Below are 19,272 nucleotides of genomic sequence, written 5' to 3' on the forward strand. Positions count from 1 at the left end.
ACTGGAGGAGGTAAACATAATCATAAAGGTTTCATCCAACTATATTTATGTTAACAGATCATACTCTTGCAAGTTTTGGATGGGCAACACCCACAGATGTTCTTAACAAGACAGCAAATCCCCACCAGCCTTTTAGACCTGAAGACTTAGATGAAAAATCTTCAAGAACTCTATGAGTCCAGCTAGTCCCATGTTTCAGCTTGTTTCTTCGGATATGCTATGACCGGGACGACTGTTTTTATAAATGTGTACGGCACGTATGCACTTGCAATTACCACACCATCTTGCGGCAATGAAAATTTGGATATGTTGTGACATGTCACGCCAATGTCAACAGTCAACACTATCACCAACCCTCTACGCTGACACCCATGCCGCCAAACCTTCTATATCCCATTGATTTTGAGATTAATTCAAGAACCTATTTCTCAGTACAGGGTTTGTTGGGGAAGTAGTACCAGCAAAAACAAAACAAAACAAACAAACAAGCAAAAAAAAAAAACATTAGTAGGATCATCAAATTGATCCAGAAGGCTGGACATGTGATTAGTAGATTGGTAGAGAGTTGGAGACATTTGTCTAAGTGAGGGACAGGAGGACACTGGATAAACTGCTCTCTATCACAGACAATCCACCCACTACACCAAACACTAGAGGAACAGAGGAGCTCATTCTCCCCAGCAGACGGATTCAGCTCCACTGCTATAGTGAACTCTACAGAACTACCCTTTTTCCTCACTCTATCCAGTTGCATAAAAGTTCATCTTTTTGTAACAATTAAGCAAATTTGACCAATTAATTTCCCTTGTGGATCATTAAAGTCTGTCTAAATCTAAGTCTAAACATGCAAACACAAGGCCGTTAGAAATACTGATGCCCGATAATGGAATTTGGAAAGGTACAGCCCCAAAAGGAATGCTAACTGCATTGTTTTTAATGCAGTTATTTAGGCTAAGTACCTTTATTTTGCACGCAAGTCCACCACATAAATCCCACGACCACCACCTCCAGGCCTTTAAACAGTGGCAGTTTGCCCGGCTGTCGCCCAAAACAGGTGAAAACTTCACACTCTTATGTGAGGAGGAGAGTGTAGAGGAGATTTTAAATGTCTGGAAACCCACCACCTGTATAAATAACACAAAGAAGTGAACGAAATACATGTAAAGAAGATAAAGTGTGTGAACATCGTCTATGTTGTTGGAATGAAAGCGTCAGAAATGAATCCTTCATCTTTATAAGGTAGCAAAGGAAGACAGAGTGTTGAGCTTGAAATGAGCGTTGCCAGAGAATGTTTGACTCTGTACTTGTCACAAACAATAGCGTTGGTGTCTCTGGCTGTGTGACTTATGTCTTTATTTAGTAAGTCTAGAGCAGGGGGGTGTACACTTCCTTCTAACTTCAGCACTGTGAGACTTGGCAGCTCTTCATGTTTCTGGTTATATAAATGCCTTATCTGTTATATCTGCTACCCAAGCCCTTGGCATCAAAATGTGCCCCTACACACCCATGTCATAACAACCCAAACACTCGACATGCAAGTACCTCTCAAGGCAAACCTGTCAAAACGTCCTGCTTATTAATTCACATTCATTTTCTTGAGGATTTGCCAGGAAGCTCATAGTCCCATTTGTAAACAGCGGTGTTCTTACATAACACGGCGAATAATTCTCCCACAGTCATGGTTAAAAATTCTTTCCATAGCTTAATTGTCACTGAAGAGACAGCTTCAAACACCAGTCATCAGCTATTTGCTACCTGTACTGGTTCATTGTCCTTTCAACGACTTCCAGTTAGAGAGGAGGAAGTTCATGACTTTGACCCTCAAAGGAACTGCTGGACTTCAGACAGGAGGAAATCATTCAGGGGCTCTTGGAAGACATAATGTCATCAGCTGAAAAGGCTGGTCATAGAGGGCGTAACATACAGTAAAGTAGGGTTAAACTTATTTACTGTCAGTACATTCTTCGTCGTTGATGTATGTGAATTATACTTCGCAGTGGCATCCATTCCCTTCAAAGAGGACTCACAAACCTCCTCAATAATTATCCTTTCAGGCAGTGGGATTGTAGATAAACATTGAACTTGGATTAGGGTCTGGATGGTTAGCGGACCCATCTCCAGAACTTATTAAGGCAACAGTGATTTTTGGTAGTTGCAGGATGCACTGCTCCTTTAAATAGCCCAGAAGCGTAAGCTCCCCCATCCAGGCCGTGCTTTAACATCCATCCAACATCCATCCTGGATCATCTGAACGCAACTGGCCAGTTCTATGTGTGATCTCACACCTTAACCTCCTGAGACCTGAGCATTTTTTTCCCTCCATTTTTCTTTATTTGGGATTAAAACACTCATAATATGTGCAATATTATTACTCGTCAAGGTTTAAATACTCTCATTTCACTACTTACTCTGTATCCCTTCTCAATTCAATACTTTTTGTTACAATCCAATTACTTTTTGATGAATTCATAACTTACTCTGTACAATCCTGTGCAATATCCAGCAGTTGCTATCTGTTTGCATTTCAATATTTTAGGCTTGTCATGCAATGCTTTTTGATACAATCCCATTACTTTTTGTACATATTCCAATGCTTGTATATTGTTTAGTCTATTCTATTTTTTATTACTCTATTACTTATTACTCTTTATACTTGTTACTTTTCTTCACTATGTATGCTGTAGCAAACATTTTTCTATTCTATTCTATTCTATTCTATTCTATTCTATTCTATTCTATTCTATTCTAGTAGGGCCTGAGAACTTTAAAAACTAATGATTGTCTTTGAACAGGAAGTAGTTTGTCTTCAATCGAATACTTGCTAAGTAGCTTAGTTATAGCTAATGAATCTCTACCCAGTGTTGTTTCATAACCACAAACACAAACATTTTTTTTGCACGCACGTCATGACATGGAGAGACGATACATATTTTGGAACAAGCTGTGCTGTTTTTCATGACAGCTATTTTAGAGACCTGCAGTGACAGAAACATTTCAGGTAATAAAGGTAAATTAAGACAAATGTAATTATTGAGAAAATGCTTTACTAATTTCAACCTGAAATCCTCACCAGGTGTTTTAGATGTGGAGATGCCACTTGGACAAAATATATTCAAGAAAAGTCCCTGGTTCAGTTTTGTCGGAGATTAAAACTGAACACAAAAATCTACACTGAAGCAAAATATATTTAAAATATCCACTAACAATGACTCCTTATCTACACATCTTCTTCTCGGTAAAAACGTCATGTTCTCCAAACAGGAAACACTGGAATTATTTTCCATGTGGAAACAACTGAATGTGTCTTCTGCACAATGTGAAGGGTTTTTTTTCCTTGTAAATGGATTAGTAAGAGAGAAGAACATTGTTTTGACCCCACATAGAAGTTCCTCACGATGCATCAATGCCTCTGACAGGCAGGAACAACGCTCCTTAGAGTATAATCCTTGTACCGTGCACTACATTCACTCTGCTTGTCACAACACCGTTCTATTGCCCCTGAAGTCAGCTTCTTTTCTGGAAACACACTGCGTGACCATATATGTTGATTTGTGCTGCCTTTATCAGCTTTCGCCATCAGGCATTAAGTCCGTGGAGCTATTTATGCGCCTGGTTTCCTGCTATTCAGAAAGCCGGTGTCGGAGCGAGGCCTGGCCTGGGCGCAGGTAGTCCATCCCAGCTGGCAGCTTCACCTTTTTAAATTCTTCCACTCCATTCATCAAACAGGTCGTCCCGGTCCTCATCAACTCTCTGCAGCTTCCTAAGCAAACCTGTTGATGGAACTTCTCAGGAAGTAAGCGTTCAAAAATAACTCAATGCTGAAGTGCTTATTGGAAGTCAGACTTTTTTTTTTTTTTTGGGGGCTGTTGTTTATCTGACACGTCATAAATCAAGCACAGATGGACAGGAGTGATTATCCAAGATTTATTGCTGCTGTTTTTTGGAATGTCACTTAAAGGGGAGAAACTGTCAAGAGAAAGACAGCAGCAAAATAAAAAAGTGGGGGGATAGGGAGGACAGAGGAGAGATGAAGTCTGGTTTGCCTTGGCGCTCTGGTTTAAAATGTGAATTGCGGACGGAGCAATCGCCCAGGCAGCAGACGAGACTTCCAGCGGGGCCGACCACAGCGTTCCTCTTGGTTTTATAATGGTAGAGTACAGCTGGGTTACCTCCACTCGCTGGAATGTGAGAAAAACGGAAAAACTGACACATGCATATAAAGAGGCTGCTGCTAAATAACTGCATGCAGCTCTTACATGAGCTCATAACAATATCAACACGAGCACAGAGACACACGGCTCCCATTATTTATATGCAGTGTGAATAATAAATGCAGGCAGGTAATGAAGAGATCAATGATGCAATGATATGCAAACTCATGTATCCTCCTTCCAGACAAGCATTTTTAAAAGCAACCGTTCTGCAAATTGCTGCAAAAGCATTTCTCTCTCCCGCTTTGTGGTAACCAGCCACGCAGATAGTTTTGGTTTCACTGGCTCCGATCTTGTGTAACCACGTGAAAACACTGAAAAGTGACACAAACAAAATGCGTCTTCTTCCGAAAGGGTGTCATTTCCACCGCAGATGCAGGGAACACTGTAATCCCCTTAAACCGTGTCCCGCTTGTTGTTTCTGCTGCAAACATTCACACAAAGAGAAGATGAAAAACATGAATAAGATCATTGAGGAGATCCTCGGTGTTCACCTCGTGCTCTCACCGATGTGCCCCGGCTGTTTTTTCGGAGACGTTTGTCCTTCGATGTCGGCCCTGTAGCGATGGAGACGATCATAATCTTACATGAGACCTGCATCCATCTACCTCAGTTCTTATCTGTCTGCTAACACGTCTCATGAAGCAAGTCTCAACCAATGCAGAGAAAAAAACAACACCTCTGCGGGTAATTCAGATTTGCTATATATATATATATATATATATGCGAATCAGCCACAACATTATGACCATTATGACAGGAGAAGTAAATAACTTTGATCACCTGGTGATGATTCGACGTTCTGCTGGGAAACCTTGGGACCTGGCATTGACTCATGTGGATGTTACTTAGACATGTAGCACCCACCTAGACCAGACCAGACAACCCCATACGACCCCATATATGTGACACTTCTTGATGGTAGCAGCCATCCCCAGCAGGATGCAGACCAGACACAGACACACAAACAACTCAAAAAATAAACACGAAGAACAGCGTAAGGTGTTGATCAGTTTGGGATCTAAGCAAATTTGGAGGCCAGGTCAAGTATCTGTGGGATGATCCACAGACAAGGCCCCTCCCCTCAACCTAAAGACCCCACTATCAACATGTGTCTCCAACTTATACTGGAGACACATGGGAGACCTACATAATATTTCGGTCATAATGTTTTGGCTGATGTCTCAGTTTCAACTGCCGCCACTCTTTCTTATGCCGCTCTCGTCCAGTGATTAGTTTTGTCTTCGGAGCTAATCTAACCCAAGTCTCCCCATCATGACGCCATCTTGGTTCTCAGCGGATTTCCTCCAACACCACCACCCCTTTCTACTACTCTCATCTTTTGTTATCCCTTTTATTATTCCCTTATCAGGAAATTTATTCCATGCGCTTCCTTCCTCTTCCTTTACAGGGGAAATTTGCCTCTAGGTGCAATTCGAGGCTACGATGCTTGTTCAAGGTGAACCTGGGACCCCTCGGCCCCCATGCTGCGTCTCTAGCCAACAACTCCACATTCTTCTTTTTTTGGTTGAAGAATAAACTTCATTCACTGGAGTTTCCGTCCACGTCTCAAAACAAACCTGCCTCTTCTCGAAACAGCGTCCCATTGACTCACACTAATAAATAGATACTATCAACAGTTTTTCATTGTGAGTTTTTCCCTTCGGTTTAAAGGGCGGTTTCCGGATGATGTGACGACATGTGATGTTTTCACCAGAGAACTAAGTTCTTCCATTTACTTCCACTGAGCCGACTCTGAGACAGAAGTCCTATTGATGGAGAGGGCGAGGTTGTGTTTTGCTTTTTTTTTTTTTTTTTTTTTTGCTTTCCCCTGTCTTTCTAGCAACAACAGCAGATGCCACGTTGGCTAAAATGGAAGAATCTAAAATCCTTGTTGTCCAGCCGAGGCCCCTACGACACACTGTTGAGTTTAATATGTTGCTGAAGTGTGTTAGTTTATCTGAATGTGTGTGTGCTGAGTAACAGGCAAGCAGCAGCAGCAGGCACGTGTGTGTGTAGGGGGGAGGAGGGGGGGTTAAAGGTCAAGGTTGACAGTTTCGGGGTCAGGTGATCAGAGAATCGAGACAGATGGTGATTTACCAACGTTGGGCAGCAGGTTCCCTCGGGGGCGGCGCAGGGACCCTCGGGGGTGTTGAGTGCAAGTCAATGGGCAGAAAGAATAAAGGAATAAAAGCAGAAATACGTTGAAAATGGGGAAGAGATGGAGAATAAAAACTGAGCAGCAGATAAGTGATTCACTGGGGATGATAGGGAAGATTATAAAGAAGGGAAATGGCTAGATGTTTAATTTAAAAAAAAGAAGCTCTTTTATGTGATTGCTGGACATAATTTTTAAACATATATATTTCTATAAAATAACTGCTTTCTCTTTCATGCTTTCATGCTGTACCAGGGCATGATATCTGATATCTATATATTTGAGTTCCTGTGGCGGAGTTTTGTTTTAAATAAAAATTTGGAGATATATCAGTTAAAATGAATTCCCATAATATTATCCCTCCAGTTTCTCAACCTACACGTCTTTACTTTTGCGCAAAGTCGTACTTTTAAAATCTTGAATTCCAGTGTTGGAGCTTCTTTCATGTTTTAAGATCATCCCTCACACGTCAACTATTTTCATTTAAAGGTCTCCCGAGATTTCTAATGAGAACGTGCAGGAAACTACTTGTATTTAATGATGTAGGAGCTTTCAAATCAGAAAATGCTTTTCTTTTGTAGCCCAGCCCTAAAATATTCGTCATAATCAAAAAATCTGGGTTTAAACTCATGTCCCTTCATCATTTCATTATTCCTCCAATGTTGCTTTTTCGTAGTACGCCCCACAGATGATCAAATCCAGCTACTCTACTACTCCCACTCCTGGACTGAGGAACTATACTCACTGGATTTGTGTCGTCAGGATCAGAAGATTCTGGACAAAACAAGTTGATCTTGGATCTTGTAGTGATTTGTGATTTATTCCAAACATGCAAATGATAAGTATATGTGAACAAATAAACAGATCATCCCTATATATGTAATATACAGAACATATATCTTCATATATACATATTTAAACATACAAATATACTTTTTATATAATATAAATACTATATAAGTAGCTAAAAAATAAATATATGTAAACAACAATGAATACCTGGTGATAATCAATAACCTTCACCCCTATATCTTGGGAAATACATGTTTTTGTAAGTGTTTTTGAAGTGGTATAAGTTTGAACATTCAACCTATTCCTGACTCCTGAGTCTGTTGACCAGGGATATGTACTGATATTCTGTACCATAATGGTACCAGTGCTAATGCTAAACCCAAAAGTAACACAGATTTCGGTGCCATTGGATTTTTAATTAGCTTAGCCCCCTTTGCTCTAGTAAACGTGACGTCACGGCAGTTTTTCACCTGCATGGATGGAAGTGAACCTTCAAACATTGTGTCAAAAGTTTGGCTGGACTTCATCTCTAAAGATGTAGACTCAGCAACCTGCAACAAGTGCTCAAAAACGATATTGTGCAAGGTAGGTAATGTAGCATTTAACCATTTTTTTTTTAAAAAATCAGAGAAATTTACTGTAATTAACAGCCTGCTAGACCCCTCGCCAAGTGCAGTTAGCAGCATCCCTGGATGGAGAGGAGAGCCACAGATCTTTCTGCAGAAAAAGTGCTGAAAGTTTAAAGCTGCTACGTGTTTCTGAAACACTTAAAAACTGAAAGTTGACTGTTTTTTTTTTTGGCATGTTCTCTTTATTGCTGCTAGTTAAGATATACTGTTGTTTATATTATGATATGATTATGATTATGATGATTAATTAATTCATTATTATTAATTTCTTAATCTTATTCGTATTTACATTATTTAAATTAATATTCTGTCCAACTTGCATGTATGGAAATGCCTTAAAAATAAAAAGGCACCATTTCTCGACAAAGTTTGCATGTTTTCATTCTTTAAGCACTGATATCGGATAAAACCTTAACGATACGTATCCCTACTTTTGATCAGCCCTTTTTTTTTTTTTTTCTTGATGATGCTCTTCATAATGACTCCTCTTGTGCTGGATCTCATTGACTGGTGCGAGCTTCCCTGAAACTGATCGAGGATTTCATGAATCAACTAATAAATCTTTTAAATGGAGGGTGTTTCTTTGTACCAGAAGAACTGTATCAGGGGCCCAACCTGGTTGTCACCTCAGTCGTGTTTCCTCTAAATTGAGATTAGTAAAAACTGGTACCTCGTTACCATTTTGGTCTAATCATCTCAACCAGTCTCTTCCTCTTTCTCTTAAGTGGGGCGGTTCAAGTGTTCGACAGAGCGTAATGCTGCTCAGCAAAGTAAAACTAAACCATATGAAATCTGAGGGCTCCTGCTCAGCATATGTCACCCCTGTTTTCCAACCATCAAAAGTATGGAAATAAATCTATAACTAATTTGCCAAAATGACAGCTGAAGTCAAAGAAATTTAACAACAATACAAATCTGGTGCAAAGGTTGGAGAATACATAAGAATAAATAATAAGATCAATTATCCAATTGTCTGCACCTCCACCCCACCCCCTCTGTCATCCACCCCTCTACCACCTCCACGTCTTTCCTCTGCAGACAACCAGCTGCTGCTCCACACCTCCGTCTAAACGAGGGCCGGTCCCCAGAGAGGAAAAGAGGGGATGGAAGGAGGGCAGGATGGAGGGAGAGGAGCGGATGGGCGCGACTAGACGCTCTGGGTCGTAGGTCAGGCCTGCATGTGCCGGGATCCTTTGTGCCGACTCCCCACCGCCACATACATACACATATATATACATATATATATACACACACACGCACACACTAACTGCCTTAACCACAAACATAGGATACAAGGATTAGTTCAAGAGCAGAGGTGAGGTCAGAGCCCGTGGGGAGAGGACCCCAACGCTCCATCCATCCTCTTCATGGAGTCACACACCCACATGTGAAGAGATAAGTCATAATCACTCCTATCTGTCATCCCCCCGACCCCCCCACCCCCTCCACCCTCCATCTGCATTAGTCCTCCAGCTTTCAGAAAAGTGCTGCCTCAAACACATTTTACGTAATTAAGGAAAAGCAGGTCAAGGAACTTCACTTTGTTTCCGCCATCAGCAGACCCTAAAAAACGTAATGACACACTTAGCAGTGATTTCCATAACACTGCACTAAACTTGGACTTCTGGGAGAAGAGGTAAAAGAGCAAACGGAAGCATGCTGGGACAAATTTTATTTTTTTTTATGGTTGTGTTGAAAGGATGGCAGGTGTTTAGAGACACGATCTACGAAACTTTGTGATGACGACAGAGGATGAAGGTGGCACATTGCAGCATGAACAATACACTCAGTGCATTTACATGCACAGCTCAATGGAGCTATGCTCAAAATTCAACTTTCTGAATGTGGTCCATGTCCCAGTTTACATGCAGCAGAGAAAATAAAATAACTAACGTGTTATCCTCCTCCACACTAGGTGGCGATGTGTGTTTTTTCAGAGGGTTAACACGGCACCCATCTATTACGCCATATACAAGCTGCAACCTCCAGGTCTGAGCCATGAAGCCTGGCAAAAAAAAGTGCAAAAAAACTGCAGTTCATCTAGTGGCCACTTGAGGCTCCAAAAGGGAAAAAGGGGAAAGGCAGATCCCCATAGACGCCCATGTTAAAAAGTCCCACTTCACAGCATTATTAAACATGTTTTTAAGGTTTCCATGGCAATCAATTGCTTATTGTTATTGTTCTTTCATTAATGTTGTTGTGTTTTAACGTATTTTTAAAGGCGCCAAATCAAATGAAATGAAAAAATGAGGGAGAGAGAGAGGAGCCGGAGGATCTGAGAGGCTTTTCTGGTTCATACAATACAAGCATCACTGAGGTATAATCTGGTGCAAGTCCACACAGTGCTCTAAAAAACTAATAAAAGAACCTTAAAATCTATTTTTGTTTTCAGCCTAACTTCTTCCAGTCCAGAATGAATCCTGCAGCTCCGCGTAATCACCCCATCGTCCCACCGTGAAATCATCAAACCCATCGTCCACACATCAACCGTACTGAAGCCACATTGTTCTCCAGTTTCCTCCACGCTAGTTTCGCTCTCCACCCCCCCGGGCTCCTCATCCCTGATAATCTAGGACATCATGCGAAGTGTGTAGCACGAGTTAGACCGCGCCGGAACGAAACACCCCGCGGACCCTCAGCCGTTCACGTACGCAGACACTTCACCAAGGCATGAATTATAGATCGTATGAAAATGAACAAAGACGCTTTGTAGCAGGGAACAAGAATCACCCTGAGGTAACGATTACAAATGACACAAGGTTTGTGATGTGTTTGCAAACAAATACATTTACTCCATTCAGTAAAGAATTAATGTGTCTGACGTCTAAAAACTCAAGCTCAAGAATCAGAGGCCAAAGACGAGCTCAAGGACAAATAACACTCGTAAAATATTCTACTACTGTGTCCCTCATGATGTCTTAGTTTCTTTTCCTAGGGGTGAATACAGGCACCTGATATAAGGCCTGAGATACATAACCAGATATAAATTTACAGCATTAAATATTTGACCATAAAAAGTTTCAACCTTCAACATGAAACTAAAATCTAAACACGAAAAGTAAAAACTCAGTTTCTTTCTTTAAACAGCCACCAGACTGTTGAACATGTCTGTAAGAGTGTTCAGTGTGAAGTGGGATTTGGACCTCTGGAGCCAGTCTTGACACTGAATTGTCATCTAAGATCCTGATTCTCTTTAATGAGAAGGTTTGAGGTTAAAATAAATCTCACTGCTTTTTTTTTTTTTTTTTTTTTTTTTGCAACAGAAGCTCAGCGAGAAGGTTTCAAACCCGCATGTGTCACGTACGGTTGCATGAGAAGGAAGAGAAGCCAGGAGCAAGCAACAAAATGACTTTTATAAAAAGTCAAAAGCCAGAACTTAAAGCTCTGCGGGGTAATCCAAACGAAACCAGCAGAGATCAGAAACCAAGACGGGAACACGAGGTAGCGTGAGGAGGAACAGAAAGGCAAGACAAACTTAGCATTCACAGACAACGTGAGAAAGGAGGAAAGGCACAGTTATATATATAAATATACACTCAGCACACATAAGGACTGATGGAATAACGAGAGGCAGGTGAACCTAATGAGGAGAGGAGCAGACACAAGACACAATGAAAGATATTGATGTTCGATACCACCGATTTTCATTCTGATTTGATACTGATGCAGCGATACCGATCCGATACTTTGTGTAAATGCACCTTAATGTGTGTGGTAAACCTAAAAACAAAAAAAGTGTATTTCAAATCATTGCCTCATAAAGAATACATACAAAATATGTGAAAATGCTGTTTCAAACACTAAAAAAAAAAGAAACAAGTAAAATAATAATTCCATTAAAAGAACTACTGTAAAGTGAAACTTGCATCTGCATCTCAATAGTTTAGTAATAGTTTATTTTCCACTGTGTTCCTACATTACCTCCAATGACTGAAGTATCCAAAGTATCGATAATTTGATTAGAGAGGTTCAGAGCATAGAGTCCTGGTATCGATGTTTCAGTATCGATCCACACATCACAAGACAGGTGAGTGGAATCACAGGACAGACACTTTTATTGCTGGATTGTAGTTTTACTTCCTTATTACAAAAAAACAAAAAACAAAAAAACAAACAAGGTTACATAAAACTTGCATAAAACTAAAAAACCATGACAGTAGGTTTTTTATTTGCAGAGTTTGCTTTATTTGCTTCCTCCAAACGTCCAAAGACACGCTCATTAGGTTAATTGATGACCCAAGGTGTGTCATAATGCATAATGTTCTTGATCTAGACAGCTAATCTTTATGAACGTCTGTATCATTTTCAAAGTTTCAAATGCTCTTACCCCCCAGAAATACTAGAGGTGACTGTAATATACCGGGGCCTAAAGGAGGATTAAATTCTCCCAAATAGTCTTATCTATAAGAGGAACACATTCCTGGAACAAGTTACCACTATACATCAGAAAGAAAGTCTCAAACACTGGCTAAAAATAAATCAGACATGTCCTCACATAGCCTGAATAGTTTTCTTAATCTGATGCATACTCTTTATTTCATGGTCCATTAATCTCTTTTTTATATATATATCTCTAATTGTAGGTCAAATGTTTTGTCATAACATTGTTTCGCTTCTTGTTTCTTGTTTGTTTTGTTTTGACAGTTTCTATATGTGTCTGGTTCTGTAATTGTCCATTGTGTGATTGTTGTTTTAAAGTCCTCTCTGTCTTTGTTGTGTATCTGCGGTGGCACTACGATGGAATTTAGCATTTACGCCGATGACTAACATGTCAACGTTGATGAATGTGCATTGCTCCAATTCAATAAACTAATAATAATAATAATAATAAAAACATCCTTCGCTGCGTGGGAGGAATTAACAGAGCTTAACAGAGCTTTGCTAAAAGTGGCTGTGATGCCTTGTGTTTTTTTGTCCCAGTTTGATGAGCAAATGGGAAGAGTTGGGCTGAACCATCCGTTCCAGGAAGATCCAATACCCCGAGGGAGAAAAGCAAGACGAGGAAAATCGTGCCACGTGACATTTCCACCTCTTATTCCAGCAAGAAACATTTGCTGGTTCGTATTCTGTCTTTGAGGCCATCTAAATCTAAATAAACGCGACCTGTGGCCAATACCACCCCGTCGCCATGACGCCCGGGCATTAACTACCTTTATAGCTGTGGAAGAAACAAACAGAAACATCTGTAGCCTCCGTGTAATCATGGGAACCGAAATAACTAATGACTCGCCAGCGTTCCCTGTTTGTCTGCTGTTTATAGGAGAAGAGAAAACATTAGCACCAATTACGTAGGAGCTGATTCATTCTTGTCACATTTGCACTGTGTGTGTGTGTGTTTGGTGGGGGGGTGCTCTAGGCTATTTAGGCCACTTGACAAAATAGGCGGAGGTGACAGAGGAAAGACAGTCCTTTAGATTAATTGTTATCAAGTTAATTACTGAGTAGACGGGAACCTCCACTGGGTCAGGACCCTGGCTTTGTGTGCACAGGTGATCCGTCATGGGAGCCGAAGGCTTCCTGACGCGCAGAGGAAGGCCCACAGCTTTCAGGACGTGGACAAACCCCGAGCCTCCGCTGCCACGGTAACAACACAACAGCCTCTAGAAACAACGCTGCTCGGAATACTAACGGAGCAGAGAGGAACCGTGACCACTTAGGAGACTTGGCGAACAAGAGTGGGATCTGAATCACAACGTGAGAGGGTTTTAATTAAACTGTCGGACGTCAAATTGCTAAAGAAGGAAATTTCAGGTCTTTCTTAAACACTTCTTCTTTCCTGTGGCTTGCTCCATGTTTTTGTCTTGCCCTGTTCCTCTTTGTGTCAAAGTCACGCAAAGGAAATTAGATTGAGTTAAATGTTTCATAAATCTTAATCTCCTTTAATTTTGAAGGACTCTTCTCTCTCCGGTCCAACCCCCCGTTTGACCTCCTGAACTCTGGGAGGCGATACTGGTCCACATTAAGCCACCGGACTGTTAAACAGTTTCATTCAAATGGATCTCTAGCTACCAGCTTTTAGCTTTTTTATGTGTGCATCAAGACTTGGGGTTCATATTTTGGAACAAGCTGTAAATCGTCTTTCTCTCATTGGCTGATGTTAATATTGATGAATCCACTCAACAACCATGGACAAAGACACTGCTCTCTGTCCACAAAGAACATTTCTACAAGACTATTGGGACAACGTTTAGTGGACAGATGAGACCAGAGTAGAATAGTTTGGTTTAAATGTTTGGGCATCGTCATGTTTGGAGATGAACCAACACTGCATCAGAACCTCATCCCTCCATGAAACATGGGGGCGCTAATGTCCTGGTTTAGGCCTGTTCTGCTGCATCTTGTCATCACTGTGCATTTACATGCACAGTTTAATGGAGCTATGCTCGAAATTCAACTTTCTAAATGAGGTCCTTGTCCAAGTTTACATGCAACAGAGAAAAATGAAAAACTGACAGGAACATGTCCTCCTCCTCCACACTAGGTGGCGATATCTGTCTTTTCAGCAGGTTAATACATCCCTGGTTGGCCTATTACATCATATAATAAACAACTGGAGTCATTCATGCATCAGACCGGCATTTCAAACAACAACCAGATAGATAATAGTTAAGCTTTTTTAATCTCTGCTGGTAAGATGACGCTATCCCTCAGGTGGTTCTTCTACTGGCTCTGTTTACCTTCTTCTTCTGTGGCCAACTTTCTTGGATGTTTTTGTTCCAGGCGTAGTCGTTGTAGAGCATGTGCACACATGTGCTAAAGTCTAGTTAAAGTCTGATTAAGGTGTATACATGCTGGAATATCCAGCATGTATACACCAGCATTATCTGGGTGTCTTAATCGGATAAGGAGATTTTAGTCCGAGTAACGTGTTTACATGCACCTAAGTTGTCAAGTTAAAGTCAGATTAAGGCAATAATTATTATTATTATTATTATTATTTTTCTGAATTCTACCAGTAAAAGAAAATGTCAGGACATGAGTCCATGAGCTGAATGTGGAGAGAAACTGGGTCATTGAGGAAGACAAGGAGCCCAAGAACACAAGTGGTTCTCCAAAAGAACGGTTAAAGAAGAACAAGATGAATGTTTAGGAACAAGTCAAAGTCCTGACCTTAATCCAGTAGAAATGTTGTGGAAGGACCTGAATCATTAGTTCATGAGAGGAAACCACCAACATCTCAAAAATTCCTCCAAGCTGCTGTAGACACTGATCAGCAGTTACCAGAAACATTTAGTCACAAGGAGCTCACAGCAGATACTGGAAACAAGGCTTCACTTAGTTTAATAGCTCACAGATATGAACAAGTGATTAAATTTGCTAAATTAGCAAATGCACGAGAATTGTGTTTCTGTTTCTTTTAGTTTAACTAGGTTCTCTTTGTCTACTTTTAGGTGTGATAGGTTTGATGCCTTGAATCATTTTTATATAAGAAATCTGCACTTTACATCTTATCAAATGATTCCATTTCATGTGCATGTAAACGTACAGAGAGAGAAATGAGGCGAGAAAATTTCAAAACTCCAAACTGTGGGTGAGAATCGTTGCCCAGTGGAAACATGACAGCGCCAAGCCAAGAGAAACAATGTTATCGCGCCGCGCCAGACCTCTACTTTGGAAACTCGCTATCAAACAGAGGAACTGAGCGGAGGAGTGACAGGGATAGTGAAAGTATGAGGAAGAAGACAAAGAGGAGAAGCCTCAGAGCTGATTAGGCACTTTATCCAGGTCAGCGTCGGAAAAACAAACAGTGGAAGCCTTTCATCGGCTGAATGGACATATGGAAGGTGATTTGATGATTATTTTTGCGTGCCGCGGCTTGAAAAGTAGGCAGGCGACCGGTGTACGTGATTTCTAATCTGGAATTTCCATCTGGGAGTTTGCCTGGCATCTCACCAAAGTAGAAGGAAATAATCTGAGATCATATCCAATTCCAAATTGTAGAAGAAATGTTCATCTGATGAATAGAAAGCGGGACGTTGGAGCTAAATGTGGATTCTGTCTTGTCGTCTTTCAAGAATACGTAAGGAGTCCGTCCAGTTTACTGGGGACATGGACGTGGCTCATGACCTTGTCCCCTGTGGTATCTTGTACAGGGTGACGTGTAATTAGAAAATGCCGCGGCTGTTGCTCTGAGCTATTTGATCTTTGAATGCTGCCATGCACATATTCTTGGCAGGAAGACAAGTGTCATTTCACAAATGTCAGGCTTCATGGCTGGAGCCGTGCAGCAGAGCTGAGGCATGCAGAGTGTCTCTTGTTCATCTGTTTTAATTTTCACAGCATGTTGATATTATCTACGTATATAAGTCTGTGATGTATTTTCACTGTGTACCTGGATATTGCTCAATGTAAGGGCTCCCAGGACGGACGTTAATGGAGCCTCCTTTAAAATAAATACAGCCTGTCGCATGTGTCATTTATTTTTATTTTACTCTTAAAGTCGGACGTCATCCTGAGCCTCCACCTTCTGTGGCGTCCCCCAAGGTCCAATACTTGGCGTACTCCTCTTTATTTAACCCTCAGGTATCCGTTTCATTTGTGACCTTCAGGTCAGATTTATTTTTTCTGCATAAATCTCTTAAACCACATAAGCACTTTACAAAACTACCAAAAATTCAATCATTTTAAGTCCATATATGGCTTTGAATGCACACACACAGACGCACACACCCCTTGAAACAGCCACTAAGCTCTAAAACACAAGCACAAAAACGAATTAAATGACAAACATTTTATGCATAGGCCCTATAACGGTTGATTCTTTGGCTGAGAGATTAAAGAATGCATTTATAATGGAAGTCAATGAGGCATTTTCTGCCACATTTTAAATCTGATGCTACACAAAAAGTAATAATGCAATCAAGTCAATATTTCAGACAATCTCGGTCATACCCAAGACTGATCTGAAAAAATGCCCCAGCCTCCCAACATTAGTTTTATGGAAAATAGGTAACTTTTCAAGCTTTTTTTTGTTTGTTTTTTTGTAAAAACATTGACTTCAAGTAATAAAACTGGCATTTAAAGTGGTTTAAGATATCAGAAAAAAATCTTAAAAAATTATTAATCTATATTTTAAAGTTTTTATAGCAGTTTTAGACATGGATGTTTTTGTCCACTAAAGTTTTTAGAATGATTTATTTATTTTAATTTCAACATTTGTGTAGAGATAGACTTTGTTACACAAAAAACACACATTATGCAGCCTAATGAAGAGGAAAATTTTGCCAAAATGCAACAACATGTCCCTAGAGTTGCCTGAGGCTTAAGTTGTAGTTGATGCTGAAGATGCATTTTGATGCCATTTATGAAGAGTTTTACTTTAAGCTGGACTTAATCTGAAAAGGGATAGTAACACAAATGCAATCATAGGCCGCACAGAGGAATGTATCCCTTCAATTGACTTGAACCTTTCCCTTGAAAACCGATGTGTTTTCTTTATGCACTGCTGCAAATTATGTATGAAAATTAAATATAGCTTGTATGTTCGGCCACTGTTTGCACAGATTATGCGTGCTTACCGGTCCCTTTCATCCTCAGTCATGCTTCTGGTGTTTGGCTTTGAGGGGAAGCCAACGAGGAGGCGAGGGCAACCGGAGCCCACCGATACAGCACACACACACACACACACATACACACAAAAATAAAAAAAGCAGCCGGGCAGATTATGAGAATAGGAATCAGGATGAAGAGAAGAGGAGGCACATCGTTAGCATGGGGGCGAATGGGAGAATGACCCAGTTACGCACAATGCCTCAAGGGTGGTGGAAGCGGAGGGGGCAGACAATCAGGCAAAATCACATGCCATCACAAACGCGCACATGCGCACGCACACACACATCAAGGTTCATACAAGTTTTACAGGCAGGACAAGGCTAAAGCCAGCAAGCCCGGACATGCTGAGGTTGTAGGCACGAGTCTGAGGCCTCCACTTTACGCTGGAGCAGAAAAGAAAACGCGAGGCCACACACCATCAGAACGGGGTTTAGCTTTCTGTGACCTACATTCAGCCTGCTGGAGGAATTAAGGGTTTGTTGCAGACAAGCAGACACTCAGCTCCTTCTGTCCCCTTCCCCTCAGCTGAGTAAGCTGCGTTATGTATGCAGCATATGAAGAGATGAAAGGGGGAAACTTTGCATCCTCAGAATCACGTTTTCCTGCAGGAAAAAAACGGAGATGATGAAGGAACGATTCTCAGTGGCATCAACCCATCGGTGCCGCTGACAGAAAGCGGTTTTGGCTGAATCTGCCTTTTTGTGGGGGTGTCATGTTTTGAGTGAAGGCTGCAGAAGAGGGATCTACCGTTACAGGGCTACACAAAAAAAAAAATAGGGGGTGAAGGCTGAACAAAAGGGGGAGAGGAGAAAAAATAACGGATGGTGAACGTTCCCTCCAGGGAGACGGAGAAAGATCTCCAATTCTAATGGGACGGGGGGTCAAAATGGGGTGAAATCTCACAGGAGATGAAGCACAAAGTGTGAGGAGGAGGAGGAGGAGGAGGAGGTCGATTGTGGGATATCTGCACCGTCACGGCCCCTCATCTAATTTCCATAAATGAATCAGGGACGCGTGCCCTACTGTGTTTGTGTTGCACCAGCAGCTGTTGCCTTGTTTCGACAGACGAAGGAGCCGCTCTCTGTCTGAAGGCACCGCTCGAAAAAATCGGCCGCGAGGTTCATTTGGACGCGTCTCTGGAAAAATGTGTCTCACGACGCTTGCGTTTTATTTGCTTCAGATGCTCCCAGCGAGAAATGAAAAGAAGCCGAACCCTCTTGAACGCTCGGGCGACGTGTGGTTAGTTGTTAATGGCACAGGCAGACAATGGCTTTTCCCAAGAAGTTGGAGCTCTCTCTGATGCATCTGCGTTAACCATTGCATCCACACGGACAGACAGGACAGACAACTACCAGGAAACAAGGAAATAGTTTTAGAGTGTAATTATCGTGCAACCAGATACCGCAAAATAAAGTTATGTATTTTAATACATCAGATAAAGCCGCACCGTGCCATGCCAAGACTTAAATATTTATTTCAGACTAAAGTCATTTGTCTCCTGTCTAAGCAGGGTTATTTAATACACCGGTCAGCCACAACATTATGACCACTGCCAGGAGAAGTAATTAACATTGAACCATCTTGTAACAATCCAATGTTCTGCTGGGAAACCTGGCATTAATTCAAGCTGATGTTACATGTAACACTCACCTAAACCAGACCAGATAAAGTATCTGTGGGATGATCCACAGAGGGCCCCTCTCCCCTCAAAGACCCCCCCGACAAACTACACCCTGTTGCCAGACACCAAAGGACACCCTCAGAAGGCCCATGTCCATCCCCTGATGAGTCAAAACTGTTGTGTGGGCAAAAGGGAGGCCTGCACACCATTAGAAAGGTGGTCATAATGTTATGCCTGATCTGTGTATTCTGGTGTTAAATGTTTAAATACGTCAAGGACAATTAAATGAATTTAATTTTCCAGATGACT

The sequence above is a fragment of the Mugil cephalus genome, chromosome 1, assembly GCF_022458985.1.
Source record: "Mugil cephalus isolate CIBA_MC_2020 chromosome 1, CIBA_Mcephalus_1.1, whole genome shotgun sequence".
NCBI classification, from domain to species: domain Eukaryota; kingdom Metazoa; phylum Chordata; class Actinopteri; order Mugiliformes; family Mugilidae; genus Mugil; species Mugil cephalus.